General features: G+C 40.5%; 1 protein-coding gene across 2 annotated transcripts in view; it reads right to left on the bottom strand.

Annotated features, from left to right (window-relative positions):
* Positions 1–14218, bottom strand: part of LOC136882355 (organic cation transporter protein) — a 113764-nt gene extending 99546 nt beyond the window's left edge. For both annotated transcript variants that reach the window (XM_067154959.2, XM_068229502.1), the window contains exon 1: positions 14149–14218. The gene's annotated coding sequence lies outside the window, so the exon portion shown is untranslated. The remainder of the gene's footprint in view (positions 1–14148) is intronic.
* Positions 14219–17104: the final 2886 nt, after the last annotated feature.

Below are 17104 nucleotides of genomic sequence, written 5' to 3'. Positions count from 1 at the left end.
TTTCTTTCTTTCTTTCTTTTAAAAAACTCGAGCTTATTCGTCTACTAATGCCATTCGAAGACATCTCTCCACAGTGTAACTTTTCGATGGCTACCCATAAATAATAATGAAATATCATCAATAAATTATATAAATAAATAACTGAATAAATAAAATTGAAATAAATTAAATTAATAAGCATAATTAATCGAGTTGTCCATAGTATGGGCGCCAGAGTTCACCAGAATGGATCCCTCGAATTTTGATAGAGCATGATAAACTTTATATCCCAGGGCGTGTACATATGCTGCGTACTGGTACATCTGCTGCAGGCCTTACCTAACCTCCTGAAAACAACTAAATAGGTAGGAACTGCACCTAGGTTCATCAATAACTCCACTGATTCTAAAATAGCTAACTATATTCTTAACAACATCCGTGCATGAGCACCTCATCAACACACAAAATTATACATATAATACACGCATAAAATATTGCTGGAAGACTCCATATTTACAACAACAACAACAATGAAAAACAGTGGGAAAACGAAAGCGAGAACTAAACTACCATTTGTAGATAGTCCGATGAACAATGTACATATATGAAGATAAATACCCTTCACTGTCTCTATATCAATTCGACTTACCGATTCTCATAATCGGCAGTTATCACATCACACAGATACTGTACCTCGTAATACTGTGTTCACAGACTTTAACACTTGTAAAGATACATATATTTTAGTAACACACGCTTGTCGATCCTCAACATAATTTATGGAAAGTCTGAGATAGCTTTCACCAACATATAATGCCAGACCTCCACAAGTACTACAACACTTAATGCGTACGCCCTCCACAATTTGTTGATCAGCCACTTCCCACGAACATAACAAGACTACGCTCCACGAACGTTTGAAGTCCAGTCCATTGCAGCCGTGTCACTCCAGTACCGTGTATCAGCACTACTTCCTTCCCGTACAGTGTGTCAGTTGTGGTTCTTGTCCGTACCGAGTGGTTCTCTTATACAGTGTCACTGGTTATAGTTGTCTTCCTTCTCGTTCCTTTACAATGTCACCGGTTGCCGCCGTATGATCAACCTGTATAGACATCAACATCCCCCTCCTCTCAGATGATACGTCTGGATTGGTGCTTGCCAGCCAATCATGAGTGAACCTCTTGTAAAGACCATGCCCTGAACTTCTCCTCTCTCCCAAGAGATAAACAAACTCTGGGGTTTATTACATGAGTCAACGAAATTCCCTAATACAACAACAAGCTCATCTCATTAGGCTGGGATATATACATGACTCATGGAATATCCCGACACAAGCACATCACAACAAACACTGGGGTAGCCACATGACTCATCCAAATTACCAGAGTTATTAAAGCAATGTTTTCCCACTCGTGCAAAACAAATTACTCATACCTACATATGTGGATATCTTCCAGCTTACAAATATAAATGGCAAAATATACAAATGAAATACTGATAATAATAATAATAATAATAATAATAAATCGAATACTGACAATAATATCTCTAACTGCTACATATAATTCGGGGGTGTGATATATGTACTATCACAACTGACAGCACGCAACATAACGCTTAGCCGAGCAGCTCGCCTCTTTACTCCCAAATCCTCCCAGCCCAAAGTTCGAAACATTTTCTTAACACTTTTGTCGGAAGTCACCCAGAAAAATTGCTCTGCTCTCCTTTGGATCTTTTCAAGTCCTCGAACCAAGGACTCGTGTTGAAGGGTCTATATTTTCTAATTGGGGGTCTTATCAGTTACTTATGCACCCTCTGTTTTACATCCTTATTATAATTCCCAAATACCCTCGATAACTATGTGAAAAGATATGTAACCTTTACTAGCCAACGGCCATACAACGTTGAATACACCGGTTCTCGTACAATCACCGCAGTTAAGCAACATTGAGCGTGGTCAGTATTTGGATGGGTTACCACTTGGGAAGTGTAGGGGACAACGCGTCCGCCTGTCACCCGGCGGCCCGGGTTCGATTCCCGGCAGAGTCAGGGGTTCTTAATTATAAATGATTAATATCCCTGGCCTAGCGACTGGGTGTTTGTGTCTCTCTTAACGTTCTTTTCCTCACATTCAACACTCTACACTTCCGCAATTACAATTACACGCAGGGGGGTTGCAAGTAGTGGCAAAAGATCTACAGAGGTCGACGCCACGAACAAATATATTTTTATAAAAATAAAAAATAAAAAACCACCTTTATTAACAACCTCATTAATGCGGTTACCCCAATGAAGATCTTTCCTTAACTATTTCCAGCGATCCTGGAGAGCTTCTTTCAACCCATCGACACAGTAATAATCCGAGCTCGACATTTGCATTAGTTACCCATGGGTGAGAGAATATTGTTTTCAAGTTATATCTGTTTATCACACTTGCGTCAAACCTAATTTCTAGTTTCAAGACAAGCTGTTATCTGTTTTCCCGTGATGTAACGGACACAAAAATTGAACTGAACTCATATTCGACTTTTGTATATCCTACATAGTCTGAGATGAAAACGAAGGATGAGTCAAAATTTCGAACTGTACAGATAAAATATAATAATTTTACTAATGTAGATATAAACAGAGTCCGTGCAGAGGGTGTTGAATTCGAGTTCCGGGGATTTTAGCTACGTCTGATTAATTCCTCTGAGTCTGGGACTTGATGTTTTGTGTTTGTCACGATTCAGACGTCTTCATTCACACACAGTCTACCTCCACGTTAGCTCTAATAGCTGCCGTCCTTGGAGGCCCGGGTACGATTCTCGAGACTGCCAGAGATTTAAGATTGGCACGAGAGCTGATGCGAGGTTAAATAGGTACTGGCAATTCATCTCCATCATACGTGTTCCTAATAAGAGCAGCACCACTTTAAGGAGCGCGAAGACACGAGTTCATTATTTTCATGCAATCTACTGTATAACTGTGAGGTTTTACAGTCTGTTAAAGCTTATTCAGAATAACAACAATTATTTGAAAATACCTGTAAAAACAGATTATAGGGCCTACCTGGAAGATATCATTTGATTTAAAACGGAATGACATGTTTTGTTCTTGAAAGAACAATCAGATTTTTTCAAATCACACATTATTATTATTATTATTATTATTATTATTATTATTATTATTATTATTATTATTATTATTATTATTATTATTAGTCTGTTGTTATAAATTGATGAATTTTTGGATAACTGTAAAGACATTTATTTTTAATTTCTCTGTACACCTCTCTTATAACATTGTTGAAATGTTTGAATTATAATGATGTATTGATTCTGTTTTTCCTCCTCCTCAGTCGTCCTTCGAAGGTGTGCATAGAATTTGTATATAAATATCTCCACACTTGTTCACAATATTCAACAATTCATTAATTTTTTAAAAAGTGTGATTTTAAATGTTTTCTTTCTCAGATATTTTCTAAATGTATTTATTCTGAATTAGTTTCGACAGACTGAAATCCGACTCCTTAGCTGAGTCGTCAGCGTACTGCCCTTCGCTTCAGATGGTTCCGGTTCAATTCCCGGCACCGTCGGGGATTTTAATCGCTTCTGATTAATTCTCCTACATCGGTGACTAAGTGTTTGTGTCTGTCCCAATACTCTCCCCTTCATATTAAGGCAATACACGGCATTACCAACCACGCAATAGTGATTACATCCCACCATACTGGTTGATGTCAGGAAGGGCAGCCAGCCGTAAAACAGGGCCGGTCCACATGTATGACGCAGTTCGCACCTGCGACCGTACAGGTGTGGGAAAAGCGGTGGAAGGAGAAGTTTCGACAGAGTGAAGAACCTCACAGTTGTAGAGTAACTAAATGGAAACTGAAAAGAAATGGCTTTTACTTTAACAAACATGCAATGATGGGAGAAGTAGACGAAACAAGTAAGTGGACTGAATTACAGTTAAATTAGAAAAATTTTACTGAATTAGAATTACAAGTTATTTTTTCAACAGGTAATCAGTAACATTACAATTATTTTACAGAACGCTAGTCTTAAAGAAATCGGTGACTTTTTTTTTCATTGGACTGAAATAATACGAAGTTTGCAAGGAAAATGTATTACTTCATTTCGTGATTTTTTTTTAAAGCATAGGTACATTATGCCTGGTGTCCGGCTCCATGGCTAAATGGTTAGCGTGCTGGACTTTGGTCTTAGTAGGCATATCACTCATATTGTCGAAAATTAAATCAACGAAAGCCTCAATATCCGCTCTTTTTCCACCTTTCTCAGACACGATCAGGATCAGCTGTTCCCTGATTCACTGCCACTTTGATGCCTTTGCTAGACACTAAAGAGGATAAAATCGACACCACACTGAACGAATCAATGCGGCAGTGGTCACTAATTGCGCTATTGCCAGATTTATTTCCTTCTAGGATCTTCAATCAGTAAACTGGAGAAAGTTGATCGGGTTTAGGTTTTCGGCAACGCACTCTGGAATTAAAGTTGATTGGCAATCAGCTGATCTGCCATTAAGGACTGATGTGATGGACCTTTCTGCAACCGGGCATTTGTGACTTCCATCACTAGGTGAGACTACACATAAGGATGTAAACGATGTAAAGGAGATGGCATATAAGTCTCTGGTAAGACCTCAACTAAAGTATGTTTCCAGTGTATGTGACCCTCACTAGGATTACCTGATTCAAGAACTGAAAAAAATCCAAAGTAAAGCAGCTCGATTTGTTCTGGATGATTTCCGACAAAAGAGTAGCGTTACAAAAATGTTGCAAAGTTTGGGCTGGGAAGAATTGAGAGAAAGAAGAAGAGCTGCTCGACTAAATGGTATGTTCCGAGCTGTCAGTGGAGAGATGGCGTGGAATGACATTAGTAGACGAATACGTTTGAGTGGCGTTTATAAAAGTAGGAAAGATTACAATATGAAGATAACGTTGGAATTCAAGAGGACAAACTGAGGCAAATATTCATTTATAGGAAGGGGAGTTACGGATTGGAAAAACTTACCAAGGGGGATGTTCAATAAATTTCCAATTTCTTTGAAATCATTTTAGAAAAAGCTAGGAAAACAACAGATAGGGAATCTGCCACCTGGGCGACTGCCCTAAATGCAGATCAGTATTGATTGATTGATTGATTGATTGATTGATTGATTGATTGATTGATTGATTGATTGATTGATTGATTGATTGATTGATTGATTGATTGAACAGACGGGCTGTGTTAGCTGAGTTAGTTGTTGCTGCTTTATGTATTTACATGTTTGTTTTCTGAGCACTATTTTCGTTGTTCCTTTATTTTTTGTAAGTTAAACAGTGGCTAGTTGTACAGTTATATTATGTATTGAATATGTGCATTTGTTGAGCTTATTATCAGAAACGGATGAATTTGTTGGTGATAATGGAATCTCATATTTATCGGCAACGGAGCGTTCTGTCTTAAATGCTCTTATTATTAGCACGAGCTTACGAACGGGTCAAAGTTCATCAATTGCATTAGGCCTACATGTTTTATTAAACACCCAGCCTGTATGAAAGGGCGATGTGCCGCAGATGGAGGTAACTATGACAACGCAGCGTACTTCGTAGTTACTACTTTCGCCGCTCAAATGTCGGACTCCAACTCTCGTGGGCCCAACTATAGGAGTGGGAAGGAAGCGGCCGTGGCCTTGAAAAAGTTATCTTCATCATTTATTCTTTCCCCGTTTCTGATTCCCTGCGATGAATCGTGTAACAATTATTAGAATGTAACGATTATAATTTTACTTGAAAACCTACAACCTGTTTTCCAGTCAGTGACCGGGTCAGGGATGGAATGAATGAAGCCCCATCTTACAGCGAGGATAGGAATTGTGCCGGCTGCCGAGGCCTGTCGCACTCCTCTGGGGCAATGATTAATGACTGACAGATGAAATGAAATGATAATGGAGAGTGTTGCTGGAATGAAAGATGACATAGAAAACCGGAGTACCCGGAGAAATACCTGTCCCCCCTCCGCTTTGTCCAGCTCAAATCTCACATAGAGTCACCGGGATTTGAACCACGCAACCCAGCGGTGCGAGGCCGACGAGCTGCAGCCTGAGCCACGGAGGCTTCTATAATTTTACTTCAAGAAGTAAATTACAATTTAAAATAACATTTTGGAAAAAGTAACGATTATAAGTAAAAATTATTAGGAATGTAATTGTTACTAGTACCGGGCGAGTTGGCCATGCGGTTAGGTGCGCACAGCTGTAGGCTTGCATCCGGGAGATAGTGGGTTCGAACCCCACTGTTTGCAGCCCTGAAGATGGTTTTCCGTGGTTTACTCTTTTCACACCAGGCGAATGCTGGGGCTGTACCTTAATTAAGGCGTTGCCAGTAAGTACTCCATTACTTCCCAACTCTGCAAACATACCATACTATGTGATAAAAAGATCCCTGTGAAACTTACCTGACTTATATCGCACTGTTGTAATGCCTGGTGTACACCATCAGTCTTTTCTTTCTTTCAGTTAATTCAATACTTCACAAGAAAAATTGTCAAATCTTGTCAAAGACTGTTCAAACTGCTCAAGGTTTGACAAGATCTGAAAAGATTTGGCAAGGTTTGATAGCAGTTTGGTTTAACATGGAGGAAAAGCAAAGAGCAATTGTGGTTCTTGGACTAGCAGTGGAACGTATTCTTAAAAAGAAGATAAACATGCAATAAACCATACTTTACATGGAGAAAATATTAATGCGATTATCTTCATCATAATTTTTGTAATGTATTTACTGCAGAGGTTACGTTATATTGCAGGTCAGTGGCGTTGTACGGAAGCGAATGCTGACCAACTGTTAAGATCATAACAAAAAAATTACATGCAATGGAAATGAACGTGTTAAATGCTAGGAAGGAAGACTCCATGATAAGGGCACGAGCGGAGAGCCCAGCCCACTTGTGTGTCAGCAATAGCGTTCAGCTTTTAGGTAAATAGGAAAAGACCTAGAGGAAGGCGAAAACAAAGATGGATAGACACAATCAACAGTGATATGAGAGCTACAAAGCTAAGGTCATCTGATAAAGTGGAGACAGCTTTCTAGAAGAACAGTCCTTGGAACTCGAAGCGGGAAAATGCCAGGAATAAGAAGAGAACACGCTACCAACCACCACAGCAACACGCAATAGTGAAGACATCCCTGCACATAGGGTTGGAGTCAGGAAGAGCATTCAGCCGTAAAACATGAGCAACCCTACCAGTGTGTGGGAAATGCAGCAGCAGAAGAAGAAAAAACTGACAGACTTACTAACAGTGGCGCCTGGTGCATATGGTCACAGGGTCACGTGCCCTCCCAATAAACATGAATATTTTAATTTTTTCTTCTCAAGACATTATACACAGGAGGACGCAGGTTTTAAACTCATAAGGAAGGGGACTATTACTTTTAAACTGCGAAATCTGGCTTCAGGATAGAGCGTACTTTTGTATAAATCAGCTCCCGGTCACAACACCCCTGTGACCGTAGAGCAGTACATTGTCTCCAAACGTAGCCGCTAGCTGTGTTTCTTGGGGAAGAGGTCTGTTGTAATGAGAGAGCCTCGGTCACATGCAAACAGCGACCGAGAAGTGTAGCAGGTAGTTTTCTGGGAAAAAAGAAAAGAAAGCTGTACAGTACACTGACTTTTCTTATTTTTATTTTTATTAATTGACCTTTGTTGGTACAACATTTGGCCATCCTCCATGTACAAGGAACACTCACAGCACACATGCAAAAATATATATAAGAATGAAAACCAAATTGCCAGTCTTCAAGTAGAGAACACTACACTGAATCTCTCTTCAGGGAGAAGAGGGGGATAACAAACAAAACACAAAACAAGTCCACTGACTTGTATTTCCGAGTGTGCTGTTGAAAGTAGTACTACAATGCTACCAATGACTACTGTGAAAAGAGAAAGATTTTTACCGAGCGAGTTACCCGTGCGGTTAGGGTCACACAGGTGTGAGCTTGAATTCGGGAGATAGTGGGTTCGAACCGCATTGATGGCAGCCCTGAAGATGTTTTTTCGTGGTTTCCCATTATCACACCAGGAAAATGCTGAGGCTGTACTTTAATAAAGGCCACTCAGCCAGTTCCCACCCCTCCGTCAATGAAAACCTTCAATGAAACAATGAAATGGCGTATGCCCGGGAGTGTCCGAGGACATGCTCGGCTCGCCAGGTGCAGGTCTTTTTATTTGACTCCCGTAGGCGACCTGCGCCTCAGCCCCCGTACCAGCGAAATTAACCAACCATGTTTAAAATTCCCGACCCTGCCGGGAATCGAACCCGGGACCCCTGTGATCCAAGGCCAGCACGCTAACCATTTAACCATGGAGCCAGACAAAATCTTCGATGTGTAAGTGCGACGTTAAACAAGTAACCAAAAACAGAAAGGTATATCTTTACATTAGATAGAATAAAGATATTCCTGAGTAGTACACTGGCAAGTGAGAGGTAAAAATCGAGACATTTGCTACAGCTAAAGAAAGAAAGAAAGAAAGAAAGAAAGAAAGAAAGAAGGAAGGAAGGAAGGAAGGAAGGAAGGAAGGAAGGAAGGAAGGAAAGTGGGATATAACGTTAATGATAAGATAAGGATGGGTGTGTTTTGGCATAAAGTCTTTTGTTGTTTGTACTTACATGTGTAAATATGTGTGAGTATTTTAGAATTAAACCGTAACGTGACCCTCCTACACGGAACTCGACGAGCCGCCACTGCTTACCGACTATCTACATGATACATATACAAATAGTACTTACAGTTAGTATAATAAAGCCAAACAAACCAAAACACGCACAAAGAGAAAAGCAAACTCAGAAAACAAATTTTCACAAGTACGTAAACTGGTATAAAACTAAATCCCTCACTCATACCTGCAGTTCCCTTAAACATGTTTCTCTTATCTAATCGCAGTTCGCCACTTAATTAAGATTAATTACATATGCCCTTCCGGCATCATTGATCCTGCCTGATTGCACTTTTTTTTTTTTACTTTAATGTCTGTTACGTTGACACATACTCAATTTTATTTTATTATTTGCAGAAACGTCAGTCACTTCAACAGACATGGCAGAACACTTTTTAATGTTATAGCATATCAAAATATGATTTTAGGATTGTTAAAAGAGGTTAAGACCGGCGCCATGGTCTAGGGGTAGCGTGCCTGCCTCTTACCTAGTCTCCCCATGTTGGATTTCCGGGCAGTTCAGGGATTTTTATCCGGGTCTGTGTGCTGATTCCAGGGCCACTCAGCCTTCGTGATTACAATTGAACAGCTACCTAACCCTGATATAACTGTCGCGGTCTAGAAAGCTGAGAATAATGGCCGATAGGATTCGTCGCACTGACCACGCGGCACCCCGTAATCTGCAGGCCTTCGGGCTTAGCAGCGATTGCTTGGTAGACAAAGACCCATCAGGGCTGAGTTACCATGGGGTTTGTTTGTTTGTTAATAATATTATTGTGTTTACGTCCCTCTAAATACTTTGAAGGTTTACGGAGACGCCGAGGTGCCGGAACATTGTCCCGCAGGAGTTCGTTTACATGCCAATAAATCTACCTACACGAGGCTGACGTGTTTGAACATCTTCAAATACCACCTGACTGAGCCAGGATCGAACCTGCCAAGTTGAGGTCAACCGGGCGAGTTGGCCGTGCGCGTAGAGGCGCGCGGCTGTGAGCTTGCATCCGGGAGATAGTAGGTTCGAATCCCACTATCGGCAGCCCTGAAGATGGTTTTCCGTGGTTTCCCATTTTCACACCAGGCAAATGCTGGGGCTGTACCTTAATTAAGGCCACGGCCGCTTCCTTCCAACTCCTAGGCATTTCCTATCCCATCGTCGCCATAAGACCTATCTGTGTCGGTGCGACGTAAAGCCCCTAGCAAAAAAAAAAAAAAAAGTTGAGGTCAGAAGGCCAGCGCCTCAAACGACTGAGCCACTCAGCCCGCCTTGTTTGTTTTGTTTTGTTTTAAAGGAGGTTAAAATTGTAACTTTAATATTAACAGATTCTTGAAGCACAGCATTGCAATTATTATTTCAGCATCACCATAACAAATGAACTCGCCAGTGGCATTAGGGACGCTACATCAAAAGGTAATCAAAGTCTCCTGCGAATGTCACAAGCACTTCCAAGTCTAACTTGAGCTTGAGTGGGATGCATAAATGAGATGAAAATGGTTGTTTATTGTCATCTGTTGTAGAATGTAGTCATGGTCATTTATTTTAGTTACTAGCATATGTAGACCGACCCGTTCTTCGCACGGGAATCGGTAATCTATTTCATGATTCCTTAATGAATTTATGCTAAGTTACATGCCTGAATTCAAACGTTGAATACGGCATGTTAAACTGATATTCTCCTATGAAAGCACGTGGCAGTAACGTGAAATACGACAAAGCTGAACAAAGTGGAGACAGAATGGGGTAGATCATAGAGTTTGTTGAACGATACAGTTCCTGGTCCGAAGCTGGGCGTAATTATCCCTATTTCTCGGTTACATATTGTTCATCTGAAACTATCACTGTGGCTGAAGAATCATGAAATCAGTCGTAGACGATGACCTCTCTTATTATCTGTTCTATCGTCCGACTCGTTGGCTGAATGGTCAGCGTACTGGCCTTCGGTTCAGAGGGTTCCGGGTTCGATTCCCGGCCGGGTCGGGGATTTTAACCTTCATTGGTTAATCCCAATGGCTCTCGGGCTGGGTGTTCGTGCTGTCCCCAACATTCCTGCAACTCACACACCACACATAACACTATCCTCCACCATAGTAACACGCAGTTACCTACACATGGCAGATGCCGCCCACCCTCATCGGAGGGTCTGCCTTACAAGGGCTGCACTCGGCTAGAAATAGCCACACGAAATTAAATTTTTATCTGTTCTATCGAAAAGAGTAAAATGGCTCTTCAGTTAAACTATTTAACCCAACCTGAAATGATATGACACCCTGTAAAAAACAGTCCATTAATGATAACTCCCTTGTTATCCTCCCATCGTAAAGGTGCAACGAGAAAAAACGTTTTAGGAATTGGTTACCATTAAGGCTGGTAGATTGCCATTAAGTTTGGTTGTGTATATCGTGTGGGAGTGCAAAATCACGGTTTCGGTTTCCAGTCATTTCAGGGATTTAGAAACAATATTGGCCCTAAAACCTACCCAAGGACAGGTGAATTCTTAATATGAAGTTTGGTATTTTTTTTTCTATTTGTTTTACGTCGCACCGACACAGATAGGTCTTATGGCGACGATGGGATAAGATAGGCCTAGGAATGGGAAGGAAGCGGCCGTGGCCTTAATTAATGTACAGCCCCAGCATTTGCCTGGTGTGAAAATGGGAAACCACGGAAAACCATCCTCAGGGCTGCCGACAGTGGGGTTCGAACCCAGTATCTCCCGATTACTGGATACTGGCCGCACTTAAGCGACTGCAGCTATCGAGCTCGGTAGGTAGAAATTTTTATCCATTAGTTTTCAAGTTATAAGAACTCGGACAAACAGACACCAAAGCTAAAAAGTATGCAGATGGTCATTATTACACCTGAAACGGATAACAGAATGAAAATTTCGCCAAATTAGTCAATGTACAGACACACGCTCGTTACGATTTTATTTATATAGAAGAAGGTTTAATCTACTCCAGAATATTCTAGGTTTGCCAAATGATACAAAACAAAACACAGTAAAAATTTTGATGAAAGATGATAAAATCAGATTAATCTTAAAAATAATATAAGTTATAATTAACCATGTTAAGAGACATGAACTCCATATGAATGATGTCGAAGAATTTTTAGGTTATATCCTTTACGGATTTTTTTTTTCATTTTATCGTAACCGTTCTCGTCTCTAATATAACGGTCACCGTTGTATTTCTCGGGGACTCGATTTTGATTCCCGGTAGGCACTGTCAGAAATGTAATATTGGCAGGAGGGCTGGTGTGTGGTTAAACAGGTCCACTTTTATTGGCGGGCGTGTCTCAGAAGAGCTGCACCACCTTACGACGAGGAGACGAATTTACGTTCAAGTTATAATTTACTATTTCAGCACTGATATAGGCCTTGCCAGTGACAGTGATTTAATTCGTAATAGTATTAGTTACTTAATAATGAATTGATATTTTAATTTGAATTTAGTCTTCTGTTTTACATATTGTTCTTACAACGTTAATATTGCCTCTTTAAACAATTTTAAGAATTTGCTTTTACGTCTTATAGTCTTAGGGCGAAGATAGGGTAGGAAAAAGGGCAAGGGGTGGGAAGGAAGCGACCGGGACCAGAATTAGGACACAGCTCCAGCATCTGCCCGGTTTGAAAATGGGAAACCACGGAAAACCGTCTTCAGGGCTGCCGACAGTGGGGTTCTAACCCACTATCTCCCGAATGAAAGCTCACAGCTGCGCGACCCTAACCGCGCGGCCAACTCTCTCGGTATTGCCTATTTCATCTTGATTGTAATATCAGTAGTACTAATCTCACTCATATGTAAGTTTATATACTCGTAATCACGTTTTATGTTCTGGTTGCTGTAAAACAAAGTAGCTTACTCTGTAATGCATGGAAAATAGTGAAATCTAACCAGCATATAGCAAGAATTGATCCCACGAAGTGGACAAGGGTGGAAACTGAATGGTACCGCAGAGAGGCACGAGATGCATTCATACGGGTTGCGGGATCAGTTTGGATGAGGACTACACGTGAAAGAGGAATTTGGAAGAAGCTGCTGGAGGCTAATATGGATTTTGGACGTCAAAATGTAAAATGTCGTTTTGAGTTTTCCAGCAATTATGATTCTTTCATCCATTCTCAGTTCTTAATAAAATATCACATATAAAACATTTATCAAGAATATTGAGCCTGTAGTTTTGTAAGCCATAGTGTTAAGTATTGGAAATATTTAAGTTGTGTTTGAAACTGTACATGATGCTGGATTTAGAATGAGTATTTCGTGTAATATATTTTCCCCCCATGGAACTGCTTTTCGTACTCGAGTTGTTGTGTAGTATGTTTTTAACTTTACTTTATTATCACTGGTAGTGTTAAGCTAGTATTAAGTTCAACCTATAGTATTGTGAGCCGTAGTGTTAAGCACTGTAAATACTTAAGTTGTGTGTGAATTTGTATATGATGGTGCTGGATTTAGAATGTTAAACTAGTAGAAATTCTTGTAATATTTTCTTTCCATATATTTGCTTGTTGTACTCTTGTTGTTTGCCTGTTTGTTTGTTTGTTTGTTTGTTTGTTTGTTGTTGAGTAATTATGTTAACTTTACTTTATTATTACATTACTTTAAGTGACCATTGCCACCGGGAATTTTCCCATTTGCAATGTATTTGTTAATAATAAATAGGAAGGTCAACTACTTTGGAGCTTCTGGATTTGTAATGTCTTCGTTTATACTTTTGCCGTAACACAATTGAAAACATTTTTCAATAATAATAATAATAATAATAAAATGTCGTATGGCTTTTAGTGCCGGGATACCCCAGGACGGGTTCGGCTCGCCAGGTGCAGGTCTTTCTATTTGACTCCCGTAGGCGACCTGCGTTCGTGATGAGGATGAAATGATGATGAAGACAACACATACACCCAGCCCCCGTGCCATTGGAATTAACCAATTAAGGTTAAAATCCCCGACCCGGCCGGGAATCGAACCCGAGACCCTCTGAACCGAAGGCCAGTACGGTGACCGTTCAGCCAACGAGTCGGACATAATAATAATAATAATAATAATAATAATAATAATAATAATAATAATAATAATAAAAGAAAAAACAGTTTTATTTCATTATAAATATTCGAGATCTGACAGGTAATGATACCAGTTACGTTGCAAAAATGTCTGCTACCGGTTGAAAGTTAAGTTTAAGAGAGGAGAACCATGAGTAATACAATCATGTAACTAACTAACTAACAAACAAAACAAAAAGAGACATAACCTATATTTTCCTTGCAATCAGGCCATGCCCTCCGCGCCTATGAATGTGCCTGTTAAACTGTTTCTCTTCACTTCTAATCTCCCGTGTGTGTGTTCGCGTCCTTGCCTCAGTAATCTTTCCTTTATCCAAGTAGATTAGTAGTATTATGTGTTAATGGTTGCCGTCTTGTGAGCACCCATGACAGAACATGCAGTATAGTGTGAGTCTTTTCTTTTTTACCTTGACAGGAGTAGGCTAGTCCCGTTACTGGCTCCGGTGCGGTGCGGAACTGACCACGTCTTGCCGGGGCGAGACCCAGGTGTACTGTAGTCAGCTGTATACGTGTGGCGCGACGTATCGAACGCCTCTTGTCTGCTGCCTTGCTGACGATAACACGTTCAATGATTTACAGCACGGGATCTACGCTGATGGATGTTTAATACGCCGGTCTTAGTCGGAGAGAGTGTATTGCTTCAGTCGCACGGTTGCCTCCTCTTCAATGAACTGTCCTATTGTTAAAAAGTGACGTCACAGCGCATTGAAAATATAAACCTAACATGTGCAATCTTCCAATTCCAAATCGAGTTAGGACAATTGTTTCACTTATTGTTTCGTGTGCGGAGGAGTACTACCAATTTGCCTGCCTCACAGTTTCGTCATGTTTCACTTCATTATTATTATTACTATTGATGCTTTTGAAATCATCCCGCCCTGTAACAGGACATGTCCGGGATGGAGTCTCGTGAACATGTTGCTTCGGTCTTACGGTTGACTCACCTCCAAGGAAATTTTTATTTTTACAATTGGCTTTACGTCGCACCGACACAGATAGGTCTTATAGCGACGATCGGATAGGAAAGGGCTAGGAGCGGGAAGGAAGCGGCCGTGGCCTTAATTAAGATACAGCCCCAGCATTTGCCCGGTGTTAAAATGGGAAACCACGGAAAACCATCTTCAATGCTGCCAACAGTGGATTTCGAACACACTATCTCTCGAATGCAAGCTTAGAGCTACGCGCCCCTAAGCGCACGGCCAACTCAGTTAAAAAGTGGTGGTGATTATTGTTTCAAGAGGAAGTGCAACAAGGCAACTATCTCTTCTTATATTTCTTCTTCTTCGTCTTCTACAACAGCATTTCCCACACCTCTGGGGTCGCGAGTGCGAACTGTGTCGCACATGTGGATTTGGCCCTGTTTAACGGCCGGATGCCCTTCCTGACGCCAACCCTATATGGAGGGATGTTACCACTATTGCGTGTTTGAGCAAAGTGTTGGGACAAACACATATACCCAGTCCCCGAGCCAGAAGAATTAATCAGGCGCGATTAAAATTCCCGACCCGGCCGGGAATCGAACCCGGGACCGTCTGAATCGAAGGCCACAACGCTGACCATTCAGTCAAGAGTCGGACAACAAGGCACCTATCTCTATTAACACTAATTAGAAGGACAATGGGAGAGGTCTGACACTTCGACAAATGAAGGTATCAGCCAAAGAAAGACAAGGACCACGAAGAGCGTGAAAATCAAAGACTCTGTAGGCCTCGGAAAGCTAATACCATCGAGGTTAGAAAAGAATAAGAGTTGGCCAAGGGAGGTCGGATAGGATAGACTTAACGGAACCGGGAAGTGTGATAGGCTCAAAAATGTCAATTTTTGCTTGTCAGCGTAAAAAAATCTCTAATCTTTCCTGAAGAATTTGGTGTATCAATTATTGTGCTGAAGTTACATTTGAGGCAATAAAATTAGGTTTAAACATAACTCTGCATGCTGGATATCATTAGCTGCCAACTACCAGTCAAACATTCTTTTTGGATTCTCCGTAAGTCATATTTTTTGAAACTTTGTGTACCTTTTTCTCAGAAACTATGTCATCAATGTATTTGAAACTTGGTAGACTCTATATAGATTTTTTTGTGGAAGTAAATTTTATCAGACATCTTGATTAGTTCATGGAGGCCAGCTTGAAGAGTACTGAAAATTTTACAGAAAATTTCAGTTTCCAACTAGGATACCAAAATAATAATGTCTCAACTCCTGTAAGCAATAGGACAATAATTTTACTTCAGCAGCTCAAATAGGGTTTAAATATTGCATGAACATTTTCTTCGGCCTGATTTGAGTATTTTCTCAGGAAAAGGTACAAAAGTTGAAGGAATTTTTAACAATATTATTTAAAACATTATTTTTATAATGTTCTTTCTGGTACAAAATATTGAACATAGAAGCTTCATATTCTACCCAAACAATTATGAATGTGTTCTGAATATATCAAAAGAACATTCAAGAAAATACCTCTTTTATTTCTGAGATGTGTAACTAAACATCAGAAGTTACGTTTTTCTATCGTTTCACACTTCCCGGTTCTCTTAAGTGAGGAGCCTAGCACAAGAAAGTGGAAACAACACCAGGACTCAGCTAAGGGCCACGTGGTCGCCAACACAACTTAAAAGCTCCTGGGGCCCCTTTTAGTTACCTCTTACAAGAGGCAGGTTATACTGTGGATGTTGTTCTACTGCCCCCATCTATTGTTATAAAGTGACTTCACAGCGCATTGACAACCCTTGGCAGTGTGGATTGATGACCACGGATCCCCTAGATGAGTCTGGCGTAGCTTCCACTTACTTGCATCAGGTTCCTCACATGCATCTATCCTATCCGACCTCCCTTGGTCAACACTCGTTCTATTCTGGCTCCGATGCTGTTATGTTTGCGAGGCCTGGCAAGCTTTTACCGGAACCTTCATTTTTCGAAGTATCGGACCTCTTCCATTTTCTCCCTGATTAGTAGTAATAGGGTACTTCCTCAAAGGGTAATTGCTTCATAATAATAAATATTGTTATTGGCTTTACGTCCCACTAAATACTTTTACGGTTTTCGGAGACGTCGAGTTGCCAGAATTTAGTCCCGCAGCAGTGCCAGTAAATATACCGACACGAGAATGACGTAGCCTATTTGAAGTCCTTCAAATACCACCGGCCTGAGCCAGAATCGAACCCGCCAAGCTGGGGTCAGAAGGCCAGCGCCTCAACCCTCTGAGCCACTCTTGTTGTGTCGTGCGTGGAGGACTGGTGCCAATATGTCTGCCTCAAAATTTTGACATTTTCACTTTATTATTATTATTATTATTATTATTATTATTATTATTATTATTATTATTATTATTATTATTATTACTTTCTTTCTTTATCTGTTTAC

The sequence above is a fragment of the Anabrus simplex genome, chromosome 10, assembly GCF_040414725.1.
Source record: "Anabrus simplex isolate iqAnaSimp1 chromosome 10, ASM4041472v1, whole genome shotgun sequence".
Lineage (NCBI taxonomy): Eukaryota > Metazoa > Arthropoda > Insecta > Orthoptera > Tettigoniidae > Anabrus > Anabrus simplex.
The sequence above is the reverse complement of the archived record's forward strand: the minus strand, read 5'-3'. Positions and strand labels throughout refer to the sequence as shown.